The sequence below is a fragment of the Lathamus discolor genome, chromosome 10, assembly GCF_037157495.1.
Source record: "Lathamus discolor isolate bLatDis1 chromosome 10, bLatDis1.hap1, whole genome shotgun sequence".
Classification (NCBI taxonomy): Eukaryota; Metazoa; Chordata; class Aves; order Psittaciformes; family Psittacidae; genus Lathamus; species Lathamus discolor.
In genome coordinates, this window is record NC_088893.1 from 2,687,093 (window position 1) to 2,707,893 (window position 20,801).

General features: G+C 38.2%; 1 protein-coding gene across 12 annotated transcripts in view; it reads left to right on the top strand.

The window, feature by feature from the left end:
• Nucleotides 1-20,801, top strand: part of TENM2 (teneurin transmembrane protein 2) — a 685,555-nt gene that overhangs the window by 73,918 nt on the left and 590,836 nt on the right. Inside the window, exon 1 of one of the 12 annotated variants that reach the window (XM_065690200.1) lies at nucleotides 4,144-4,166. The exons of 8 other annotated variants lie outside the window; for them this stretch is intronic. The gene's annotated coding sequence lies outside the window, so the exon portion shown is untranslated. Of the gene's footprint in view, nucleotides 1-4,143; nucleotides 4,167-6,686; nucleotides 6,751-6,977; nucleotides 7,009-20,801 lie in introns of those variants that run through there. 3 more of the 12 variants (XM_065690194.1, XM_065690197.1, XM_065690198.1) reach the window with 3 other exon arrangements.

The window sequence follows — 20,801 nt, forward strand, 5'->3', positions numbered from 1 at the left end:
CTCATACTGTAGCTTTTGTGTATGGGCAGGAGGAGAGGTTTCTGCAGGAGGACCTCAGTAGGGAAGACTTTCACCAGCTGGGCTCAGGGACAGCATTACAAAAATTGACAGGTTGCAGGGATGAGCCTTGCAGAAGTACCAAACCCTGCTGTCTTGTGTAGGCAGGGAGGCTTCGCAGGCTGCCACAGTGGATGTCTGCTGCTCCATAGGCAGCGTCTTCTGCCTGATGCTGGCTGCTAACGTATGGTTGTTCCTACAAAGTGTTGAGTTTGTTCCAGGTGAAACAAATATTGATCCTACAAAGTAAGAGCAGATAAATACTTGAAATCTTACTGCTGGTGTTATCATCTCTAAATATAATTAGGAGTATATGTGATCATGCATTTTATGTCGACTTGCATGTACAGTTCATTAGGTTAGCTCCTGACTCTCTTCTAGTTGAACTGTTAGAATAGGAGGCCTTTTCTTGGAAGCGAGGGGTGGTGGAAATTCTTTCATGATAGCTGCAAATCAGGCAGTGAGAAAAAGCTGTGCCACTTGGAGCAATAATACAGTCATCGATATGGGACTTTGCAGTATGCCCTAGTTCTGTAGGAGTGCCTGAAAGTTTATGACTAAAAGGTGGAAAAAGAATAAGCTGGTTTGAGATAAGAAGAGCAGAAACTTCAGTTACCTGATGTCTCCTTTGCTGACTATCCAGCCATTTCAAATATGTAAAGGATTTTTTTGTTGCTTCTTCCTACTTAACCCTTCACTGAAAGGCAAAATTTCCCTTGGTGCTAGCTGTCTCAGTGTTTTCTGGATTTGGGGGAAATCATTGCCTACATATTGGTCCTCATTCTAAATAAAAGGGAACTATTTTGGAGGAAAGAAGTGAAAAGTAATTGTCTTAAAATGTTTGGCAGTTCCCACTCTCAAACCTCATACTTATTTTGAGCTGAGGGCAAATTTTCAGTGAAACTACTGCATAAATTTGGATTACAGAACCCAAAGTTATGTAGACATTGTTTTGGTTTGGTTTCTAATCTTACAATAATGATTATTTATTACTGTGAAGGCTCACACACACATAACAATGCTAAAAGCCATTTTTTATTGTATATTACAGATATTGAGTACTTATTTAAAATATTTGTACTATTTCTAACAAATTTATAGTACAAACACCTTCTCCATAGAACCTACTGTTGTGTGGGATCTACGGCGCTCTTCAGAGAAGTTTAGAATCTGTGGAAGAATACTTTCCTCCACCAAATGAAATGGGGCATTTTGCAACATGCATTTGTCCACAAAATGTGCAGCAATATCTGATGAAATACTCTTTGTCAATAAAATAAATTGCCAAACAAAATGTAATCCTTCCTCAAAATGCGTTTAGCCTACACAGTGAAATAAGCTACTTCCACGAAGTACATTTTGTTGCTTGAATTATTTTGATTTGCTATCAGAATCTGTACATAAAGTGTTTTTTGTCAGACACTGTATATCAACCTTATTTTATTATATATAGATAAAATACATTTAATTTGAAGGTAAGTGTTTGATAGGACACCTTAAACGGGTATTGGTTTAGCTGAAATGATAAACCACAGACATGCACTGTTTGTAATGGGAGAGGCTCACTTCTCTTCCTAACTCTGCATTTAAAAGAATGCCTCTGCAGTTTGTAATTCAGCTGCTGTTGCTGTGAGTTGGGTGTATTTAGTTTTCCTGTGGCAAATGCTTTCTGTGGATTGCTCACTGTACTAATGCAAAGTATGTAACCGATGCCAGTTCGTGTTTGAATTTTCATGCTTTGTCAGTCATATAGCTTTTATTGCCTATATCCACGTGAGAGTCACAAGTCTTCAGCTAAGGCTTTCCTGGAGCCATACCAGATTCCTGTCTTGAGTAAGAATTTGAAAGATTGGAAGGGGGAATGTCTGAGCTGAAGAATAGCTGTACAATTTCTAAGTAATTAAAGACTTTTTTCATTATGGTAATGCTGTTAAAAGATACAATAAATGTTTCTTTTTCAACAACAATTTCTTACTGATCTGAAATGTTTGAAAGTGTTTTCATTGTGTATACCAAAGCTACTTTAGCCCTTCTGTATTTGTGTTAAGAAAGGTATAATTCTTCTTTGGAAAAGGTTGCCAAAAATGTAAAGCTCTGTAAAGAAATACAAAGCTCCTGTTGAGTTTTTGGACATTAGTATATGTTGAAGTTTGTACTACAGGGTCTAGGATCCAGTTTTGTAACATGTTCAGTAAAAGGATTACAAAGCTTCCTATTTCACAGTTCCTGTTCAAGTTTAAATTGTATATGAGGACTCTAAATTTTCATGTTAAGCAATAAAAAGTTAAATTACTTTGAGAGCATCTTTGTATTGATTTAAGAAGCACTAGTTGTGGCCATAAGTGAATGTGCAAATTTACTTGTAATTTGGAAGTACAGTACTGAAGGTGAAAGGAAAGCACCTGGATTAGAGACTTTTGAAGTACCTCCTGAATTAGAGTGATTGAAGGTTGTCTTTACTCAGAAGAAGTTAACAAGATTTTCTTGTTGTTGCTTGGTTTCCTGATTGCAAGAGCAGTAAAAGTCTAAAAAGTGTAAAGGCTTTAGTTCAGAAAAAACTTACGTCACTACTCTAAAGTTAAGTGAGAATGAAAATACTTACAGTCATTTTTAGCAGACCTAAACTTTTCTTTAAATTTGTAGTTGGCTAAATAGAAATTAATGCTAGGCTTTTGCATTTTGTGTAAATAAAAGTACACAGTGCTACAAGTGCAAAACATTGCACATCTTGTTCCCTCTCCTTCTGTACAAGTAATTTCCCAGTTTTGGGAAGAACTGCATGTATAGAAATATATTTATTTTTATCACATGTAACAAAGTAGAAATTACTATTAAAATCTTACGTCATGTACAATAAATTAGAAGCTCTCTAACTAAAAAACGCATGTGTATGTAGAAATGGGCAAATAGGTAACATTATCTGAACATTGTACAGTGTTACAGGAATTGCATGTCTCCTTCTTTTCTCCCTCAAACCAGTATGCTTCTGTTGTTAACATTATTTGAATTACACCTGATTGAAATTATCAATGTGATATTTGTTCAGGTATTTTTACCTTTATTTGGAGGATATATTTCTCTTGTGCCTTTTCCTGCCATGTTTCCAAGCTAACACAACAATCATACATTGTAAAATACACATTAGCTTGGGACATCAGGAAGGTTTGACAGAGAGCTCACTTGACAAGAAGCAGACTAATCTGTATATGACGTATAGGAGCTGTTTTTCTCTGAACAACTTAATCACCGAAATGAGAGATGAGCCCAAGTACCTGAGGATAACTTGGGTACTTGGGTAAATGTCAGAGCTGTTTCATTTCTCTCTATTTTAATGTAAATCAGGAATGCTCCTTCTTTCCTCATGTGATTTAATGCAGTAAATCTTCATAGGAGCTGTCTAAAGATTAATAGCTGTTGTAGAAGAAACTATGTAATAGATCTTTAAATGATGATTTTGAATTATGTATCATTTCATATTTTATTACATAATTGTATGTAGCACAACTAATGAAACACCAATTAAAAAACAGTTTTTTTTTTTTTTTTAAATAGGTAGCTATTGAACATCAATCCATTCATTTTGCTTCAGTTTCTTAGTGGATCAGGTGTGGCAGAGCTGAAGTGTAAAAATGGCCTATTTATTATGATTTCCCTTCATTGCTTAAATTCTTGGTTGACCCTGTCATGTTGCTGTTTTCCTTGAAGGTACTTCCTTAGACATAGGTCAAATAAATATCTATCTCTATTATTGCATGTGTCTGTGTGGACTTTGAAGACAAACTTCTTGCAATTGCCCTTCTGCAACCTGACGCTGCATTTTCACATTTATGTCTTGCCATGGATCTAAACCCAGATTATTTATGTAGGGCTTTATGCTTCTGAAAAGGAAGGAAGGATCCTTGGGGGGAGTCAGACATAGATATTCTTTCTTGTTCGTTTCTGTTTCTGTAGACAAATGAAGGAAGATGCTTAAGGACTGAAAATCAGGAATGGGATGTTAAAGAATTAGAGCTACTTTAGTAGCAGAACTCAGAGCCTTTTGTGCATATGGGGAAATACTTCTAGAAGAACGAGGACCATCTGGAGGTGCAAATGTGAGGCATAAGAAGGTACTGTAAAAACAAGAAACTAGTGATTAACATGCAGAAAATACTTAGAATGCTAGTTTGGTTGCAGATAGGAAGAAGTGAAATGCACAGATAACAGTTAAGTCTTTTTAAGTTGCAGGAAAATGTTTTCTGTGCCATAAAAAAAGAATTAAAACTGGGTGAAGCAGTATGCCCCATCTCTGGCAGTGTTCAAGGCCAGGTTAGATGGGGCTTGGAGCAACCTGCTCTAGTAGATGGTGTCCCTGCCCATGGCAGGGGGCTGGAACTTGATGAGCTTTAAGGTCCCTTCCAACCCAAACCACTCTATGACTGTGAATAGTAGAAATAATCTAAGTTAGCTTCTGCAGCCCATTACTCAAATTTAATGCTAAACCTTCATACTGGCACAGAAACTCAATTCTATGATTAGACTTTGCCTTTGGAAAGTTCTCATTAAGGAAAAATTAGGCTCACTCCTGCTCGTTAAGCCACTAGAAGTATATATGTACAAGTCATAGTTATGCTTTTTATTCTATTGAGTGCACAATTTGCATTCAGTTTTGAAAAAATGCTAATTTCAGAAAGCTACTTCTCGAGTGATTAGATTACAGTTATGCTTCCCACTTAATATATATTACAGTTTAAATAACCTGATTCACACTTTTCAATGGGAATTTGGAAGATGATGGTGCTAACAGAGATCTGCGAAGTTGCTCTTGAAGTATCTTTTGCTTCCGTGCTTCTCATAAGCAAGGCTTATGAGATAGCGTTTTCTGCATCTCTGTCAACTTCTTCAACCTAAATTTTGAATTTTTTCACCATGTCCACTGACTTTGAAGGCCAAGGAATCTCAGAAATAACTAATTTCCTGCAAGGTGACAGAGAACTTTGAAATGCTTGTATTATGGGGAGCTCTTGAAAGAGAGAACAAGTTTCAGAATGCCTCAGCTGTGGAAAAGTGTCCATCAGGGAATGCACCTTGTAAGGCACCATAGTCAATCAACCACACACACAGATATCTTATACATCTTACCAGCAACTGAATTTCATTACTTCCACTGCTCACAGAATTAATAGCTTTTGTTGAGAAATCAACCATGCAGGGTTTCATCAGCAGGGGTTTCAAAATGTGTATAGGGTTTTTTTTTGTTTGTTTTACATATCTTATTGCTAGAAAAACTGTAATAGAAAATGTCTCAAAATGGTTTTGTTGAGTTTTCATGAAAATTAATAAAAAACATGGAAAAATCAAGTGAAAATGTGTATGGACCCAATAAAATTTGTTGAGGTGGTAATCTAACTCTAGACCATCTCCAGTCTCTGAGGCGGTTTCTTGTAGGCTGTGCCATATATTTGCACTTAGGTGAAGAAAAAAATGTCTAATATTCTTTCTTTCCCAATATTCTGAAATCGATTAGAGAAAAACAATATTTGAGTTTAATTAGATTTAAGGAACCCGAATAATTGGAAGACAAAAATGACTGATATTTCAGCCCCAGTGTTTAGAGTATATAGAAAATGCTAGAATTTTCTCTTACCATTTAAGCACTCTAATCATTTTCCAAGGAGAAAGGAAATGTACTTGTTCATTTGGCTACGTTCATAACGTGGCATTACATACAGAAAAATTCATACCCTTTAGCAGTAAAATGCCCTGCATCAATTTTTAGAATAAGTTTTTAAATTCTTGGAATAGTGATTATTAAAACAGGTTTAGAAACATGGATGCAGTGATTTTTAGCAGCTGGTTTATGGTGATATAAACCCATTTTTGTGTGTATGTGTGCCCAATGTCATTCTGTGATAGTGTGCCGATTCCCCGTTTCTTACATGTAAGGTATATTCATTGAAGGAAAGGAACGAGCCTATTTCTCAGTGATAATTAGCTTATCTTCTGTTGATAAGTAATTATCAACTCCATGAATTGTAGTATTAAGAACTGCTGCTCCTGAGCATCATCGCTGATGGCAAGCAAAAAGTGAGGACCAGTTGGTGGTGTTTAGTCTTGGCCTCCTGCATCACGTCATGTGTTCTACTAGTCCATTGTCAGCCTGTCCAAAACCTTTTCATACCATCTCTAGCAAAGAGAGGATAAATTGGCATAAATTCTGGTTGCCAGCTGAACCGGGATCTTGCATTTGTTATTAGGGATCAAACCCCCTTTTCTTATTTAGTTTCAGTTCTGATGCACTGTTGCCATTCTCTTTTGTTCTGGTTTTGGCTAGCGTAGAGTTAATTTTCTTCACAGTTGCTACTATGAGGCAGGTTTGGATTTGTGCTGGAAACAGTGTTGGTCACACAGGGATGTTTTGGTTACTGCTGAGCAGTACTTATGTAGAGCTAAGGCCTGTTCTGCTTTTCACTCCACCAGTGAGGAGGCCGGGGGAGGCACAAAGGATTGGGAGGGGACCCAGCCAGGACAGCTGATCCCAACTGACTCAAGGGATATCCCATTCCATAGGACATCATGCTCAGTATATAAAGCTGAGGGAAGAAGGAGGAAGGGGAATGTTGGGAGTGATGCAGTTTTAATTCCTTAGTCACAGTTCCACATGCTGGAGCCCTACTGTCGTCAGGATGGCTGAGCACCTGACCATGGGAAGTGGTGACTGGATTACTTGTTTTGCTTTGCTTGTGTGTGGGGGTTTTGCTTTCCCTATTGAACCGACTTTATCTCAACCCACGAGTTTTCGCACCTTTACTCCTCTAATTTTCCTCCCATCCCACTTGGAGGAAATGAGCAAGCAGCTGGGTGGGGCTCGGTTGCTGGCTGGGGTTAAATCATGACACTGATGGAGTTCAGGTTTTCCATGTCCTTTTGCATTAGCTGTTGGCCTGTCATCTTAGAAGGCTCCAGGATGTGGTAAGCGAGTAATGCAGCTGAGACTCAGATGAGCATTCAGAGGAACACTAAGGGGATGGGCTTGCATTTCTCTGGTGCACAAACATTGGATTAACTTTGCACAAGTCAATTTAAAGGGTAAAAATATTCCCCCAATTTCTTTACCCCACCTCGATCTATGGGAATTGTTGGAATTACATATTATTCATGTTCATAGGTTTCTAATTTAAAGTGTTTGCTTGTATCTGTCTCTTGCCATTTATTGCACTTAGAGAGATTAACTGATGGGAAAAGGATGAGATATGAACTTTCCCTATTACTAGCAAAGCATGTAACAGTGCTTTCTGGATAAAACATGGATTTTTCTGGTATTTTGTAGAAAAGACAAGGTTATTGAACAAATTGAGGTGTTCCTTGGAGCTGCTTCTTACAGATTAGCAGAAGTTCCTTATTTTCAATTGGAAATTAGTCACTGAATTTGTTTATATTAGTAATAATATTTCTACATGACCTTGTATCAAATTTTGCACTTAAAGAAGGCCTGTCCTCAAAGACTTGGATTGGAACTGATAATTTAAGGTGCTTTCCAACCCTAACCATTCTATGATTCTGTGATTGGATCCTGGGAGGATGTTGTCAGTGAAGTATATTTCTGTAATGTTCTTAGTGCATATTTCATTACCTGAAGTACCAGAGTCACTTCTGTCAGTCAAACGATTGTCGAGTTCAGGTTGGAGTAGTGTTTCTCTGTGCTTTATTATACTGCTTCCTCCTAAAGCCTCTAGTCAGCTGCGTTAATCTGAGCTTTTCACTGTGATGGTTTTGCACTTCTTCAGATGTAAACTGTGCTGCCATGGACAAGCTGCTTTTGCAGTACAAGCCCATATTTGCTCTTCATAGTGAGCGAATAATTGCATAATATGGAAAACGCCTCATACTATAAATTTTTGTGTGAACTTAAAATTTAGTCTTCCCTGTGACTGTGACATTTTTGCTCACAGAAATTGTCAGGGACCAGTGGTCCTCGAAGTGATGAAGCTTAGTGCTTTGGTTTGCTGCTCTGTCTGAATGGGCTTCCAGTATCCGTTGTGGATACAGGAATTGTATGCCATCAAACTGGCATGGCGATAATGCATGCCCTTCAAAATTCTCTCTCTCTCTGTATTGTACATGTCATGCTTCAGTTAAAGCCCTGTGCTGTGGTGTACTGCCACAGCTGCCTTTTTCAAACGGCCATCTCATCTTTTTCTGTCTGTATGTGCAGGGAAGGGCAGGGAGAACTGTGCCTTGTAACATCACATATGTGAATTCCCCTGACTTCTCTTATTCCTCAACATTAATTGGCAGGGTTTATTTGCAATTAGAGACAGCACAATGGAGATAGATTGAAAAAAACACTTTTCTCTGTCAGTCATGGGGCTCTGATTACAATGGAGTAAAATTATACGATAGCATTCTTAATACAAACCATAGAATGTGTCTTGGTAGCAAGTATGTGAGTGCTGATGTTCTGAGGCAATTGGATTTTTTTCTTTTAACTTTTATATAAATGCCCTTAATGCAAACGGTTGGTTAAAAGTTGAGAAAATATTTGTGGAATCAAATAATCCTTGCTGGAGCTGGGAGGGTTCAGTTCTTGGGAAGGGCACCTGCAGTCTTAATCCGTAACATAAAAAGAACAATAACTTGCAACAGAAAGTCATAATAAATGCTCATATAATTAATTTTGCAGAGGAACAAATTATAGGGAAAAATAATTGACATAAAAAGTATGATTTTTTAAATTAAGCTCTAAATGAGAATTGCAGTATTGATAAGTTGAACAAAAGCAACTATCTAAAGAGGATTCAAAAAGCAATGTGTACAATTTATCAGAGTAAAATAGCTTTATGCAAACATGTGTTTTGACAAATTATTTGAAGTGAGCATTATGAATGCTTTTTTGAATTGAGTAACATGTAAGCCTTCATCTAGGAGTTAATATATTACCTGGAAAAAGGACCCAATTATTTCCATCCAGTTTTTGACAATATGAATATAATTGCAGAAAAAGCTGAAACAGAACCTTAAAATTAAGTCTGGGAGCTTACAAGTAAAAATAAACAACCAGACAATAAATGGATTAGCAGAAGGGAAGAATTTAAATACATAGGAGTGTCAAGAATTAATTGAGCTTACATGAGGCTGCTCATTAGTTTTGTATTGAGATTGTTATGTACTGCTTAGTACTTTTTTTTGGTTTTTTTTTTTTTTAAGAAATCTGGTCTGAGGAGCTTCATTGACCTTGTGTCCTGATTTCTTGCCTGTTGCATTTCTTTAAATGTAAGGATGTATGAGCACTCTGCAGACCTGCAGTTAAATTCTTGAGAAAACCAGCTGTTAAACTTAGCAAGGCATTTTAGGGGTTCATTTTTGCCCAGATTGCGCAGAGAAGCTGTGGCTGCCTCATCCCTGGCAGTGTTCAAGGCCAGGTTGGACACAGGGGCTTGGAGCAAGCTGCTCCAGTGGAAGGGGTCCCTGCCCGTGGCAGGGGTTGGAACTGGAGGAGCTTTAAGATCGCTTTAACCCAAACCATTCTAGGATTTTTAAAATACAGGGACAACTTAGCATGCAGTACCAATTTATACTTAAGCTGGTGAAACTGAATTTATCTTCCTAACCTGAATATTTCAATGCAGAGCGTACAGCTGAATTCTGTTCTATGTGCAAGAGTTATTAAAAGTATGCTTAGGATTTATGATAAATTTAGAGCAAAGTCATGCCTAATTCATGCACGTCAATAAGGTCAGATTTTATCCATGATATCAAAATCTCTATTTTCTGGATCAGAAAGGAGAAAAGATTTCTTCATCTATATGATGGACTTAAAAATTCTTGTATAATTATTCTGCTTCCAGGGATAGGAGCAGGAAGGTAAAAGCTCGTAAGTGATGCAGTAATTCAGTGTGATTATTCAAGGCTTTTTTCTTGTTGTTACAGAGATGCAATTTTTTATTAATTGTGTTTTTTTATAAAGTAAGTACAATTTGTATTTTTCAAATGTTGGATTAAAATCAGCCTATCAAAACATACCAAAGGACATAAATATATAACAATACTTGCAGTTCTGGTCCATTTTTTTTAAGATACAAACTTTGTCAATGTTAGGAAGAGTCCAGATGTGTCTTCTACATAGTCCAATGGGTGACATATTCAGGTGAAGCATCTCCGTTTCCATCCCTAATATAAAAAGGAATTTTGCCAGCTCAAATAATGTGAATAATTAAGCTTGTGGCTGCAGATGACAAATTAATCAACTAAAGCAAGGCATTTGTGAACATAACGTATCTGGAATCCTGTTCTAGTGAAAGGAAGCACTGAAATAACAGCTGCCCTGTGTCAGAGAAGGTAGCTTGAACTGTTGAAAGCAGGAGATGTGTGAAATAGTTATCGATGTGAATGAGTAATTGATTGATCAGGTAATAACTACCCTAATTTAAACCTGACAAGGAAATTGATAGTTGATATTGTTAAATATCCTCTAATGAGGCTGAAAGGGGACAAAAGAAACGCCAGAGTTGTGTGAGTATGGTATGAGAGTTGCTTTGATAAACAAATGCAATACGGAATGACTGGGAAACAATAAGAGATGATAAAAGGTACAATTTTCTAGTCGTTTTTCAGACTATAAGCATTATGTCTAGCATGTACAATGGAGTAAAATGAGGGAAATTACTGAAGCTAGGAAAACATGGCATTATCCTTTGTTTGCAGTGAGTTTGCATGTGCCCTAGGTTGTTATTACATCCTAATTATTTTAAATGAGCTCTATAAAAGCATTATGTCATTCCTAAATTTCTTGAGAAGTTTAAGCATCTGGATTCTGTGATTTTTTTTTTTTTTTTTTTGTGCCTTTGTTCTGTGTTTCTGTTTGTTTTGGGTTTGTTTTTTTTTTTTTTCACATCAGATATTTGGGATTTGCAAATAATTAATAGATTTAACACATTTAACAATGTCAATATTTAATTTCCACTTCTAGGTAAGTTCTTGAATCAATCCCACTGTGCATGTGGAATATATCATAAAAAAACCCCACCACATCAAACAAAATTCACGGGTTATTTTCTTTCATTTATATTATTGTTGGTGTACTTCTAAATTACCTAATTGAAGGCAGAAAAAAGATGGAAGTTACTGCTTTTTTTGCAGTTGTCTAATATATGCTTGTAATTTGGTAATCTGCTCTCCTGGGCAATTAAATTGTACTTTATTCCCACAGTTCTAAGGGAAAACATCAGAATAAAAATCAGTGAAGGCTCAAACTATCTGGATTCCCTGAGTACGGGGAAATAAATTTATGACTTGTAATAATTGTGATAATCATTGTACTTAAGTAACTAAGGAACTGTTTATTGATCTTGTTAATTATTAACATGCATTTAAGATGCATTCTAAAAATGTTCACAAAATTACTCTATCATACCAAGTTTCCATTTTCTGGGCTTTTTAATGAAAACAATTTAAAGGAATAATTTAAAGGAACTCTAAAGGAATAATTTAAAGGAATGTTCAAGTTAAACCCAAATGTAATTTGAGTTACTATAAGGATGAAGTACTCTCTTGCATAACTTTAGGACTAAAGAGTCTGTTCTGCATCAGAATTGGTGCATAGTTGGCAAAATGCAAAACAGCTGCAGTGCTTATTAAGATGATCCTTTCTCCTGACTGGTTAGAATTGGTTGGTTGGTTGGGGTTTTTTTGCCCCCCAGCGCAAATCCTACTTGCTTGAAATGGAAGGTTTGTGTGTTTCCATAAGGAACCAAAGCTGGACTGTGTTTTTCTATGGTAGGATAGTTAGCATGTTATCACAGTGTGACTTTTTCCTAAGTATTGCTTTGGAAAAATGAGAATTTCGAGTGGTTCTTTTAGGGGCACTCCACTGGGGATTGACATAATTAAGAAACATCACTGTGATACAGATAACAATCTGTTACAATAGTAGCCATTATGGAAGTAGAATATGCTAAAAATGAAGTAGCTAAGCTCCAACCTTATATTCATAGGAGAAAGAGTAAATATCATAGAGGTAGTTTGTACACACACTATTTTGAAAATGATTTGATAATCATGAAAATCTGCTCTGATGGCAAAGTTACTGAAGATTTCTATGTGTGTCACAGTGTCATGGTTTAAACCCAACCACAATGCTCGTTCACTCACTCCCCCGCCTTCTTGCCCTCCCCCTACACCCAGAGGGACGGAGAGGAGAATAGAAAAGAATGCAACTCCCACGGGCTGAGATAAGAACAGTTCAGTAACTAAGGTATAACACAAACCACTACTGCTACCACCAATAATAATAATGATAAGAGAAATAACAAGAGGAAAGAATACAACACCTCAGCACCAGCCGACCAACAACTCGCCCCACTCCCCCCAGCCAAGCACCGACCGATACCTCGTCCAACCCTGCAGTCCCAGCCCTTCCGGGTAACTCCCCGTTACATCCTGGGCATGACGTGCTGTGGTATGGAATACCTCTTTGGTCAGTTTGGGTCAGGTGTCCTGTCTCTGCTTCCTCCCAGCTTCCCCTCCTCCCTGGCAGAGCATGAGGCTCACAAAGTCCTTGGCCAGACCAAACATTTGAGCAGCAACTGAAAACATCGGTGTTATCAGCACTGTTCCCAGGCCAAAAATAAAAAAACCCACAGCACTGCACCAGCTAATAAGGAGAAAATTGACTGCTACTGCTGAACCCAGGACATACAGAACTTCATAATTTGGATTAAGAAAGTCTTACTATTTTAGGGTTTTTATAAGGGAATTCGTGTACAAGAAGTATGAGAGGTTACTGATATAGTTAGGAGGACTCATTTCAATTCTAACTCTGATCCAGAAGTCAATGAGTTTCTGCTGTGCTGACTTGCATATGTTCTGTGATTATTGAGAAGTAAATAGGGAGTAATCACAGTGTGTCTCTAGAATTCTTTGTAGGATATGAACCCAAAGCGTTTTCTTAGGTCAGTAAAAACACCTGGCAGATAAAGTACCATTAAGATACTGTTGAAGACAGTCATATTTCAGTTTAGATTACTAGGACTTTTATACCGATAAAGTGATGCTGAGTACCCCTAGGGCCTGTCAGTGCTGAGCGTGAAGCCAGCTGGTGCCTCTTCAGCCAGCTGCCATTTTCAGAACTGCTGGGCAGAGGAATATCCTTCAACTCTTGTCCCATTTCAGAATAAACAAAACTTACATAAAAGCTTCAAGATGCCTCTACCAACTTACAAACAAAAGTGTCTGTAAGTAAGTGTCCTGTTTCCTTTTGTCACCACCAACACCCACCTTGCAAGAACCCCATTTCAGGTAGCTGCAGAGAGCGATAAAGTCTTCCCTGAACCTACTTTTCTCCAGGCCAAACACCCCCAGTTCGCTCAGCTGCTCCTCACAGGACTTGTGCTCTAAACCCTGCACCAGGTAGGCTGCTCTTCCTTGGACTTGCTCCAGCACCTCAATGTCTGTCTTGTAGTGAGGGGCTCAAAACTGAGGGGCACATCACCCACATCTTCTAAGACAGGATAGTTAGCATGTTATCACGTGTGTGACTTCCCTGTTCACAAAGAGCAGGTCCAGCAGATTCCTTCCATAGTTGGCTCTCTTACCAGCTGCGTCAGGGAAGTTCTCTTCCACACACCCCAGGAACCACCCAGACTATTTACTCTCTGCTGTATTGTACTTCCAGCAGATAACTGGGAAGTCGATGTCCCCACAAGAACAATGGCTAGCAATTGTGAGACTTCTCTTGGCTGCATAAAGAATATTTCATCTGCCTCTTCATTCTAGTTGGGTAGTCTATAACAGACTCCCACCATACATCTGCCTTGTTGTCCTTCCCCCTAATTCTTCCCCATAAACACTCAACCCTATCGTCACTAGCTCTAGACAGTCCGAACACTCCCTAACACACAGGGCTCCCCCACTGCCTCTCCTTCCTTTCCTATCCCTCCTGAAGAGTTTATAGGTATCCATCACAGCACTCCAGCTGTGTCACTCATCCCACCATGCTTCTGTGATGGCAACTATGTCAGAGTGTTCCTGCTGCACAATGGCAGGAAAGAGTCAGTTTTAGTAACTCCTGTGGTTAGACCACTGTGGGGCATGGGGTTTGGTATGGCGTCTTTAACTGACCTATGTCAGTGCAAAAGTGCAAGGGAAGGTTACTGTCATAAAATACATTGTGCTTACTTGAGTGTATATATATATATATACACACATGAATTTTAATAGAAATACTCATGCAAGAATAAAAGGGGATGTTCTTTCAGAACTGAAGCAAATCAAGTGATGAAACACATGCTTAAATATGCACATCATTGGGGATTGCATGAATGAGGAAAAAATTATGGTGATATATCAGTTAATTACGTCAGCTCTTGGTCTGAAACGATTTTCTTTTATCAGTGCATTTTTTCAGAGATAATGACATCTCTTGAACCAATCAGTTCCTATTGCCAGTAGCACTTAGCTCCTGTTAGCACTCTGTGGAACCATCAGATCTGATCAAATGAATTAATCTGTGACATGCACAGTAAAGAACAGCAGCATTTATCATCTCTAAGGTCATTCCTCACAGCAGCATTCTGAAAGCAGCAGTCCCTTCTCATAGCAGGACTTTTCACTAAATAAGTGACCTTGATGGCCCATATGTTCCTCCTTTGTTTGTTTCAGACATAGAACTTTAAGAGCACATAATAATGAGGATTGTACAGAAGAGGCATAAAAAAATATAATGGTAGTGATGGCATAACAGAACAGACTGCTAAGAAATCTGGGAGGGGGAGGGTTTGGTTAGGTTTTTTACATTTGGAATGGAACGTCCTGTTGGAATACGAAATTTTGGAACTGGAGCTTGGGAAATTCAGGCCATAGATAAAATGACAGCTTTTCCAGAGCTACAACAGTAGAATGAAAAAAGAACAAGCAGAATGGTGTGAATATGGTAGAAAACACCATAGACACGTTAGCTGCCTTTGAAGGAAGCTGATAGACTAGAATTCCTGAAAGTAATGATAACTAATTACATAGGCAGAATTAGAATTGACTTGAACAGACCATGAATTTACCATCTACTCACTAGGAAAACCTTATAGTCCTTTTGCTCAGCCTTGGAGCTGGGGAGCTTTTGACAGCAGAGGGTGAGGGATGTTTGTTTAATTGAGGATGTTTATCCATGTGTCTTAATATGATGATGCTGTCAGTCTAGCCCTGTTTTCCCTGCTTCCGCCTCTCCCTTCCTGCCCTCACTCGCTTTTAAACTTAGTCTGACTTATTCCTGATTAGACAATAGAGTGAATGTCCTAAAGATAGATAAATTCTGCCATATAGGTCAGGAGATCCTATAAGCTTGAGGCAGTATTTTGCCCATTGGTGGAAAATTGAAAGTTTATCAGAACTCTACTAGACATTCTCCTTTTTTCTCCGCACAGATTTTGTTTGAGTGGATCTTTCAAGGCATCCTTTCTATTGTGGAGTGTTTGGGCATGTGGCAGTGCTGTGTCTAAGGTCATGGTTGCCCAGGGTCTGCATCCTGTAGCCTGCAGGTGTGCGCAGGCAATTTGATACCTGCACAAAGAGACTTGAGGACCAAGAGCAAGTCTAAGGTGTTGGAAGTAAGTGTACCAACAGCTAAAAAAGAAAGAGTATAGAGACTGTGCTGCACTCTGCACTCTATAGATGCAGAGTGTATTTCTTTTGGATGATTCTGCAGTAGAAATGCTTTCTTATCCCTAATCCACAGGAGCCGTGGCATGAAGCCTGTTTTCCTGGATTACAAGGTCTTGTTGGTTTTTATTTTATTCATTTATTTATCCCTATTTCTTTTTTCCCTTGTGATTGGTGCATTTGTAAAGTTTCCCTCTCAAAGGAAATGCCTAGATTTTCTTAACTGGAGTAGAATCAAGTCTAATGTGACTATCATTCAGGAAAATCTGTGATTATAGAAGTGTTCAGTACCATTTGTCCATAACAGTCTACTTCTCTTAACCGTTCCCTGTCAGAAAAGAATTATAAAAAGAACAAAAAAGTTGCCTCCATGAGTGTGCAGAAATTTTAAACACAGAAATCAAGCTACACTGTAATTTATTTAGATCTCCTACATTGCAGAGGATTCAGTTGTAATACAGCTATCTCGTTAGAACTATGCATTTTGATAGAAACATTACCATTTGAAATATAATGTCAGAAGATAAAAGATGAGAAAAACCTGAGGTAAAGGTACTGTTGTTCTTGAGATTCTTTTTGTGCTTTTGGCTTGTTGCAGCAGGACTTCAGTACAGTAAGAGAGAGCAATGTTCTCCATCTGTTGTGCCTGTGCTTTTTCCTTGCAGATCTCATGTACGGCGTCAGTGTCTGTATTTGAATATATTCCTTAACTCACATGCTTTATTTCACTCTGGTGTCTGAAATACATGTTTAGTCTTTGTATTTATTCAATTCTCCTTACATATTCAGCAGAAGTTTCATTGCTTGTACAGTTGCTCTTTTTATGTGAAAGATGAATGCAATCTGCAGCTGTTACAGAGTGCTTGTGTATCTCATTGATTAGTGCACATCTGTGAATATGGGCAAGACTCACAGAGCTGATCACTCCCTTGACCAGTAATGATATCTTATAGGATTGTTTTTCTAGGAATACCTAACTGTATAATGATTTAATTATATTTTTGGCCAGGGTCTGTCAGTGAAGTGATTTGCTACTATAATGTCTCACATCAGAACATGAGTTCAGTACCTTCTAAGTAGATAATGTCAAAGTAACAGACTTGTAATCAAGCTGAATTGAACAAATTATCAAAATCAAAATGTCATTAAGTCACTCTATCAAGGGACACTTACAACACATAAAATCAGTTAAGAAAACCCTGACAAAATTAGACTGCACCAATTTTTATTCTGTGTCCTTTAAACAGTACATTGTATTTGTATGTGCTAGGTTTGATTCACATGTTTGGGTGTGGTTTGGTATTTTTAAAGACAAACCATCTCTTTGAACATTTATAAGCTTTTTATCAGGGCTCTCAACAGATGATGGTAGTTCAACTATTGTCTTTTCCAGGCTTGTTGTTTTCAACCCAAGTTGCCAAGTGCACCAGGATGAGCAATAATATAAAATAAATAGTTCTTTCATTTGTAATTATCTTTGGCTCTCATATTTCAGTGGTGGATGAAACACTATGGCCTATCTTATAGCTGTAGCTGAAATTTAGCAGAGTACTGAAGTAGGTGCTTTAAACCTGATGGTGATGCCTGTATTCTGCAAAACCCTGAAACATTGTCCTGATTTTGTTTTCAGCAGGATGTTGCAACAAAGGAAATAATCCTAAAGAAATTATGTCTTTTTTAAAGTTAAATATTTTGGAGGTTTGTTTGAGTTAAGACATGTAATACTTTCTTATTTTTCCTAAGCCTACTTGCAAGGGCTAAGCAGTCAGAGAATGAAGGCTGTAAATATCAATTCTGTATTCACAGCAGGATTTGCTAGGTCATAGCATAGGGTTTTATGCCAAATAGCCAATAGCAACTTAAAAGAAGCTATATACATCAAAGGATTTACATGTGTAGAGGCACATTTTTTTATCATGTATTTTGGGGTATAACTTATATTCTGGTTAGGAGTTTGACATTTTAATCATATGATCCATGTCTCAGGCAATGCCAAAATCAGTCAGTCAAAGTTGAATAGAAGGAAGGAAGGAGGGAAATAGTGCCTGAAGATGTCTGTGCTCGTCTGTCCGCCAAACCCCATGTCGATGGCTAGTTGTTCTTGTGGTTTGGTATTTTCCCCTGTATCAAGCTTGCCCAGTCTGCTTCACATTGCCCCTTGCTGACCCCTGGGCATAGATGTAGTTCATTGTGCTCAGCCTTTTGCAATTAGATGCCACTAAGTATGACATGGTCAACAGCAGTATTCAGTCAGTACTTGCTATTGAATCCAGCCACATAATGAGTCTTTTATTTCATTAATGGATACCTAAACAGCTGTGAATTAATGTATTGTTCAGTACTGTTGTTTAAATACCATACTGCTGGCATACAGAACAATTCTTGTGACTTCATAATTCTGTTTGTGATTTTTACTGGCATATGACTATATTCTTCATATAGAATTCACCCTCACCCTTCTCAGTAGCATTTGCACCATTTGCACATGCAAAATGACTATTTTTGTGAAGCACAAAACAAAATGACACGAAGTCCTGGATTTAGAGTAATTTCTTTTTTTGATGGAAACATCCTTCTGCCTTACAGGAAGACATTAGTTTCCCAGTTTCCAAGGCTGGACACTCATGGTCATGGACTTCCAGCAACATGTATGCCAGATGTCTAACGCTGCTCTCTGAAAGCAGAACAGATAATCTGCTCTGCTGTTTTCCAGGAGAAGCATATGCACAGCACAAAAACCAAAACGTTCTATCATGGCCAGGGAAGTGCAAAGTCCTCATTGACCATATGGCCCTCCGGGGACTTGACTGTTCTTCTTTTGAGTATGTATATTACTGCACTGCTTGTCACTCCATAAATTAACCTACCTTTTCTGAAGCTTCCAACTATATATGTTCCTAGATTGGAGAAGAATTCTGATAAGGGTATGTATTTTGTAATGCCTGCTTCCTGCCACAATTCCGAGCTTGTTGGCACTTCTTTAAAAGAAAGATCAAGTAGAAGCCCTCAGGCACATCCTGCCAAGCCTTTGATGCTACTGTCTGTCACAATCTGAAGAGCATACTGACATCTCTTTAAAGTGGGCCACGAAGATGATCCTACACCTCCTTTCTGCTGGTGCAAGACATTCTCCTATAGTGACATGCTTCCTCCCTGGCAAAAGTGTCTCTTGCTAGCATTAAAAATTTACCTGGGGCAGTTGCTCTGAATATCTGTAGTTGTTTGAACATGACTTTTGAAGCTTCTTTTACCTGTTGACTCAAGAACCCAGGAACATCTCTGTGATTCTATACTGAGAAAAAGCAAAAGGTACTTAGCCTGGTGTTTAGCTTGAGTCTGAAGTCACCCAGTATATAGGTTCTTCTGCTGGGTATTTTTGTTAATGAACTTTTTGTTGCATCTCTTCCCATCTTAAAAGACTGTTGAGAGACTGTCAGGTTGCTGGTTTGCTTGCCTGCAAACAGAATATTGTTGGGTAATGAGCTACCTGCTGTAATCTCACTCTCCAGGTGCCACTGCTGTTATTTTCTATAATAAAACATAGTATAGTGGCCTGTGACCCAGAGCTACAGCCTGGGAATGTCGGGATGGCAAGAGGGGCAAAGTCATTGAAGTTTACTCAATGATGTGTATCAGTGTATCCTGTAGTCTGAGTCGGGTGATACCTTGTGCCTCAGTTTCTGTATTGAGGTAGGTCTCTCACTTGGATGAAAAAGTAAGTCTTTAACATATGACTGTGGATTTCAGAATGGCCTGAATTAATCTGTACTTTTCAATACACAGGACTACTGAAAACCCAGAATGTTATTGGAAATCTAGTCTCTGAATTCTCAGTTTTCGTTTATGACTCTCCTTCTGTTTTGCTTTTGCCTGAGGCACTAGCTGAAACCAGTTTGCCATTCTCACTTCTCATTCTGGGCCATGGGTGTCCCAGGCTTGGACACCCTGCAGTGTGGATGCTGCATCACTTCACCTGGTTCCTGGGCTGTGGTGGAACAGGATGAGGCTCGCGGTTTGGCTCAGCCCACTGTTCCTGCTCTCCCTGCCCTTCACCCATGTGCCACTCTTGCTCTAGACAACTGTGTTTTGAAGTCTGCAGCCATGTACTGCATAGGCTGCTATGTTTGTCAGAGCTTAGGGAACAATGTTGCACATCCAAAGAAAAATGGACATTATTTCTAAAGCACTAATAACTAGGAGATGGCTATTCTCTAAACCACCACTCGCTCAGGGGCATCCTTATCTTTTTTCATTGAACCAAGCAGTTGTTGTGTTCAAGGTACAATTTCTCTTTCCAACCTTCCATCCTGTCTTGTGTGAATTCAAAGAAGACTTAAGGTAGTGTTGATTGCTCCTGCTCTGGAAAAACATGTTGGATTGTAAAGCTAAGGATAGTATTCTTCCCTAAACTCCCATTTGGACAGACCAACTTACCTTCTCCAAGTACTTTAATGATATGCACTGTATTTTTATTTTTAATGCAAGAAACAGTGAAGAAATAACCTCTTTGGCATAATTAGAAATACAGTTCTACTTGCTGTTGTGACACTGCAGGAAGTGTAAGTATTGCTTACCTAATAAGAATTGGCAGCCCTTCTGTTGCTATATTTTATTTCTATTTTACTTCAAGTCAAACTTAATTCCTAAAAATATGTACAAATATCCAAATTTCCTACAATATGAAGATGAAATTTTAACTGAGTTTCAGTGGCCTCAAGTTTAAATGTTTGGGTTTTTTCCTTTGAAAGGGAGAGTTTGGTCCATTCTTTAAAATTATTTAAAAAAAAAAAAAAAAAAAAGAAAGCCTGCTTTAAAGGATTGGGTTTCTAGGCAAACATCTAATATTCAAATAAACTGATTTTCTAAGGGCCGTGAGCTTTCTCATTAAAAGTTACATTTATTGCCTTTATTTCATCAGTCACCGCTCTGTTGTGTCTAAGATTCTCTCTTTTTATTACTGCAATATCTGTGTGTATGGGAAGGTTTGTGTGCGTAGTTCCATTGTATGTGTAGTCACCTAATTTTGTTAGTAATAACTTTACACTGAAATGTTCAAGGGAATTTCCTTTGTTCTTTCTGGAGTGCTACAATCAAATGTGCTCAAGATAATATTT